The sequence below is a fragment of the Artibeus jamaicensis genome, unplaced genomic scaffold (genome assembly GCF_021234435.1).
Source record: "Artibeus jamaicensis isolate MK-2021 breed Jamaican fruit bat unplaced genomic scaffold, CSHL_Jam_final scaffold_916, whole genome shotgun sequence".
NCBI lineage: Eukaryota > Metazoa > Chordata > Mammalia > Chiroptera > Phyllostomidae > Artibeus > Artibeus jamaicensis.
This window is the reverse complement of record NW_026522059.1, coordinates 31,441,495-31,447,576: the sequence shown is the minus strand read 5'-3', so window position 1 is coordinate 31,447,576 and position 6,082 is coordinate 31,441,495.

Genomic DNA, 6,082 nt, shown 5'->3' with positions numbered 1-6,082 from the left:
TAGGAGTTTTGACCCCAGCTTTAGAAACAGTCCTCTGTACCAAGTCCTATGGTCTCTGGCTGTGAGCCCAGGTCTCTCGCCTCTGTTCCTTGTTTCTTGGGGGCTTTGGCTGCCTTGCCAGCCACTCAGTTTCATTTCCAACTTTGAGGTTCCTTACGTGTGAGTCATAATGCAATACATGGTGATCGTGTGTGCCAAGGCCCAGCTGAGGTGGAGCAGGACGACTGCTCTGCAAGCTTGGACCTTTTCTGCGGGCGCTCGTGGTCCACCCACCCTGCACCTTTTCTGGGATTAGGTACTTTGTCCTATCTGGCCATGCCCGCCTGTCCTTGAGCCCACTAGGCCTGGTGGCTGAGCCTGAGCTCAGAAGTGAAGAAATATGTGGGAGGGTTTGGGTAGAAACCCTCAGACGGGCTGCAGATGGGTGTTGGGGGCGGCTCCGTACAGAGTCAGAGGGATACCGGGTAAGGAGTGCGACTGGGTGGTTGCTGCTGAGTGACGGCTCATTTACACAGGGTTTGTCCTGCTTGTGAACATTATTTGTTTATCTCAGCTTGAAGTGTACGAAGAGTCATTAGAGAGGCACAAATGTGGAGGAAGGACCTTTGTCAGAACTGGCCAGGGATCTGTGGATCAGGCATGTCACGATTTCATTTACTATTTCCTGCCTTTTCACATAAGTGATAAAACATTATATTTTACTAATAATTTGAGCAGCAATCATAGTTATGACTACAACTATTACCATCACATCCACTGTTTATCAAGCACCTACTCTTTGCTGGACACTTACTATTTACTTATATTTACTTGCTTTATACCCATTATCCTTAATCTTTATAATTCTAGGGAGTAGAGATTATTTTTTCCATTTTACACATTTACTAGTAAGAAAGTTGAGGCACAGAACAATTAAGCCATTTACACAAAGTTATGCAGCTAATAAATTGCAGAATTAGAATTTGAACCCAGGTCTAGCTGGCTCTAAACTATAAATGTTTGTATTTAAAAAATGCATTTTTTATTAAATCACACTTAAATTTCTTCTCTTTACCTAAAACTATGAATGGTTTATTTATACCAGTATAAATTCTAGAAAAATATATTGTTTTCCAAAATAATTTCTCCTGATAATATTTAGATTTAAAGTTTCTGTTGAATTTTATTTATTCTGGCACCAACTTAAAAAACTCAATACAGTATTCTAACTTTGCAGGTTGTATACTTATTTCTACTAGTTTTACAGAAGATAAGCTTTTTCAATAACTGCTTGTTGAGGTTTATTCTTTGTCATTTACAGTAGCTAGTGTTGAGGAGTAAGTCATTAGCTGTATAATTTCCCTCTCCCGGCAGGGAAGATTATGTATAAATAATTTAGGAATTTTCTACAGGGTAAAGCAGCCATTGTGTCCTTTTGTGCATGAGCACTTGAATATGATTTCTACTTCACTAAAAAACCTACCCATAATTGTGCCTTCAAAAAAATAAAACAATACATATTTAATATAAAAAATGGTGATTCACAGAGAAGAAAAAGAGTCATGGATAATCCTATCAAATATAAAAATTAATATGGCTGTATATTTTATATGTCTGTTCTATACAAAAGTTTACATATTTTACATGTAATTCGCTCATCCCCCTAGAATTTATTTTCAGGCTTATGTTTAGGATAAGACAGAGAAAATGAGCACAAAACTAGTTCTTTTAGTTTCCAATATGACAAATACATTATGTTCTTGTGAGAAATATATGAACTTAGTTTGGAGTGAGATAGATCATGATCAATTTATAGCCATGGTTGGGAAAATTCACAAGATTCTTGATGTATACTAGGTTTATATGTTAAACTCCCCAAGATCAAAACCAGATTTCTGCTAAAAAATGTAATTTTTGAAAATATGGTTAAGCATCTCTGTTCAAATTTAAATATTTTTTTGATTCTAAGCAAAGATAGCTTGAGCAATGGTTAAAAGAGCAGTCATCTGAGAAACATGACTCAGATTTACAATAAATTTTTTAAGAAATGAATTAAAATGTCTGAAGACCAAAAGCTTTTCAAGTAATACCCCAACCTCTCCAAGAGACATATGCAATGATTTTTTGAATAGATTTGATTTGTTAAGAGAAGTTTGAGGTTCATGGCAAAATGGAGTGGAAAGTACAGAGCTCCTATGTACCTGCCCCCCATATGCACAACTTCCCCCACTACCAACACCCTTTCTGAAGCAGTGCATTTGTTACAGCCCAGGCACCTACACTGATGTGTCAATGTGACCTAGAGTCCATAGCCTGCATTGGGTTCACTCATGGTGTTATACATCTGTGAGTTTTAACCATTATTTAGTATCATACAGAATAATTTCACCGCCCTAAATATCCTCTGTGTTGTGCCTGTTTATCTCTCCCTCCTCTCCTAACACCTGGCAACTATTGATCAGTTTACTGTCTTGCAATATTTTAAAAGCAATCTTCTGTGTTAATTGGGAAACTTTTCTAAATAATCTTCTAACTGGTGACTATAAGGTTCCCTGTATTGAAAAACAGCATTGAACTGTATTTTCACGGGCCCCAGGGCCTTCTGCTTCAAAGCAAAAGGTGTACAGTGCTGTGGGGTTGTGGTTATTACTTAGATTATTCTCTTTACATAATACATTTTTTTTATAATGTACATAGTATCGGTTCCACTTCCTGCAGCCCAGGGTCTGCAGCAAATGCGACTGTGCCAAGCTGGTTCGCAGGATACACAGTGGCTAGCAAAGCCACAAATGTCCATAATTAAATGTTTATTTTAGAAAGACATGCTGTGTGTATTATAGGTTGTTTTCCCATAGACAGGGAGCATTTGGCCTTCTGTAAGAAATGTAAAATCACTTTTTGTTTAGAAGAAAAGCATAAAATGTATTGTTTTTTAATCATGTAGCTGTCAGTCTGGGCCTATTTTGAGACTGGATATTTAAGACAACTAACATCATTTGTTTTACTTTATTCAGGATACTTTATTTAGTGCTTATTTTTATATATATTTAACCTTTCTTTGGAAATAATTTCAAACTTACAGTTTTCAAGAATAGAAATATTACCAAGACCACTCATATACTCTTTACTCAGATTTACCTACTAACATTCATACCATTTGCATTATCATTTATGTAGGTGTTTTCTCTCTTTGATATATATGTTATATGTGAAATTTTTTCTGAGTCATTTGAGGTTAAATTATATATATATCATGGTCCTTTAGCCTAAATACATACTTTAGTGTGGATAGTCCAAGAATAGCGGAATTCTTTTATATAATCAGAACAGTAAACTTAACTTTGGTACAACGCTTTTATCTTATTTTCTCTTCATATTCTGATTTTGTCAATTACGTCTCTTGTTGCATTCACCCCTCTGAATACAGGGTTCAGTTCAGGGTCAAGTGTTGCGCCTAGTGTCATGTCTCTTTTGCATCTCTTAATCTGGGACATTTTCACCGCCCTTTTAAAGAATATATTCCCACCCCCTTTTAAAAAATAGAATGTTCATCTTTTCAGGTTTGTTTGCCACTTACCCAGAACTCTAGGGAAACAGTGCCCTGTGATCTGAGCTGCCTGTTGGAAGTTGTAGTGGAGAATAATGATTTCTCCTTTTCTTCTTTCTTTTAAATCCCACATATGTGTCTCCATTGGCAGAATTTAACCGGGAACCATTCTGGAAAGGTCCTCTGGAGAATAGAGTTCTAGGCTTTCTCTCTGAAGGGCAGAGGAGAATGTAGAAAGGGGTGGCAGTAACGCTGAGTGGTACACACGCCTGTTCTATTAGGACTTCCAGAGAGAAAGGAGAACAAGACCGTGAGCTGCCTGCCCTTGGGGAGCTTACGATCCTCAGAGAGATCTGTAAATCCAGTGGGGAAATACATAGGGTTGTGACTTAGAATAACAAAGGCGCTCTCTCGGGGCACAGAAGCCTGAAGGAAGACAGGGGGCCACAGTTCTGTGAAGGTCAAGGAGGGGCGGGCCTGTCGTTGCCTACACAGAGACGTGGCCGGAGCAGTGGGACCCACAGCAGAAGAGAGCTTGGTATATTAACCAACCAAACCAAACCAAACCAAACAACAACCCATAGGTTTATGTGACTGGAATTTGGTGGCGCTCGGCCTCATGTTTTGGTGGAGAGGATGGCAGAGGCTGGATTGCACTGGGCTTAAAGGGCCAGGTGATGAGCTGGCATTTTTGTGTCTTGAGTAGAATAGAAATGTTCCTACCCTATGTGGCACCTTTGGGCAAATTAGAGAAAGGTATCCACTCCTCAAGACTTTTCCATTTTGTTGGAAAATTGTAGTAAAATACTTTTATTAGAACAAGGCACTTCACTAAAATCTACCAGAGAACATTTGCAATGAACATTGCAGTGCTCCACTGTGAAAGGCAGTCTTCCACAGGGGCGTTCTACTACAACCTGTGTAACTGTGTATGGCAGCCTCAATGGGGAACCCCTTCTGCCACCGAAGGGGTTCTGCAGAGGAGTGGTACGATTCTGTCCGGTCCTGTGCAGATGGGACAGAGGAGGGGGGAGTGTTTTGGAGGTCAGTCCTACAATATTTTGGAGGCAACCGGATTGGATAAGGAGATGGGAAACGGGATGAGATGACGATGACTCATCAGGTTTGTGGATGGCAGTGCCATCATCTCACCAGAAGGCACGACCGGGAGAAGACCAGGGTCTGTGGGTAGAAGAGACAAAGAAAGCAGGGGTAATTAACATCCAGGTATTTGCCATCTTCCCTTGAATGCTCTGTTTTCAACTAAAAGTTAACCAAACTTTTGTGTTTTCTCAAATCAGTATCCTTGATAAACTTACCCATTAGAATCAAGGACAATAGCAAGATTTTTCTTTGCCTTTCAGGCTTTTAGAATTGGGTTAATTTAAGGTCAAATTTTACTAGCATTTCCAAGTTCCTCTCTGTTTCAGGTACTCTGCCAGAGACTTATACACCTTTTCTCATTTCCTCCACTCAGCCACCTACGAGCCGCCCAAGTCCCTTGTTTTTTTTCAACGTTGTCAGTGCTGTACTATAGAACTTTCTGCAAATGATGAAATACTTTATATCTGCACTGTCCAGTAATCATGTGGCTATTAAGTACTTGAAATGTGGTCAGTGTGACTGAAGAACTGAATTTTTAATTTTACCTGTAACTACATGTGCCAGAGATGGCTAGTGACTACCATAGATGCAGTACAGCTGTAAAGGAATGGTCTCCAAATAGGGTCCACACAGCCCAGGGAAGGCACAGCATTTGCAGAAAGAAAGCACACACATTTTAAATCATTGTTACTGATTTTTTCCATGTGTTTTGTAATGTACCTAAAATATTAGGTATGTAATATATTATATATATTAATTTTATATAGCACTTAGCTTTGCAAATATTAACTTATTTAATCTTCATAATGACATTGTTGGATAGATACTTTTATTTTCCTCACTTTACAAATGAAGAAACTAAGGCAATATTTGGATGTGGCTAAGGACACAGGTAGTTGGTGGCAAAGCCAAGATTTGAGCACATTTTAACTGCTAGGTCCAAGCTTTTCAGGGTAAACTACATAAGTACATTGGAAGGGGGTTGAGGTGGAGAAGGAAAAGATTTTTACTGATGGGTGAGGAACCAAAAATGTTTGGTGACTAATGCTCTATACCAGACCTTAACAACCATTGAGGTACAACAATTCCTAATCTCAAATTTTAAAGGAATTTTGGAGTTAATCAACTCCATCTTTTTTTCACTGTTGCTCTGCAGTGAAGGGTATGAAGATGAATGAAGACGGACGGGGTAGGGTGCCGGTCATCTACGGAGACAACTGTAAATAACACCTGTGAAGATTTGTGTCATGCAATCCTGTAAGTTTCCCCATTTAAAAAAGTTTACCCTTGCTAGTTTTGTTCTCGTTATTAATTTAAAAATATTTGCTTGTTTTTGATACTCTGAAGAAGGGGAGGGTGGGAGGCTGGAGACCTGGAGGGAGTAGAATCCCAGTTTCAAGAGCAGATGGAAAGAATGCAGGTCCGGAATCAAGACCTGCTCACGTTCCCTGG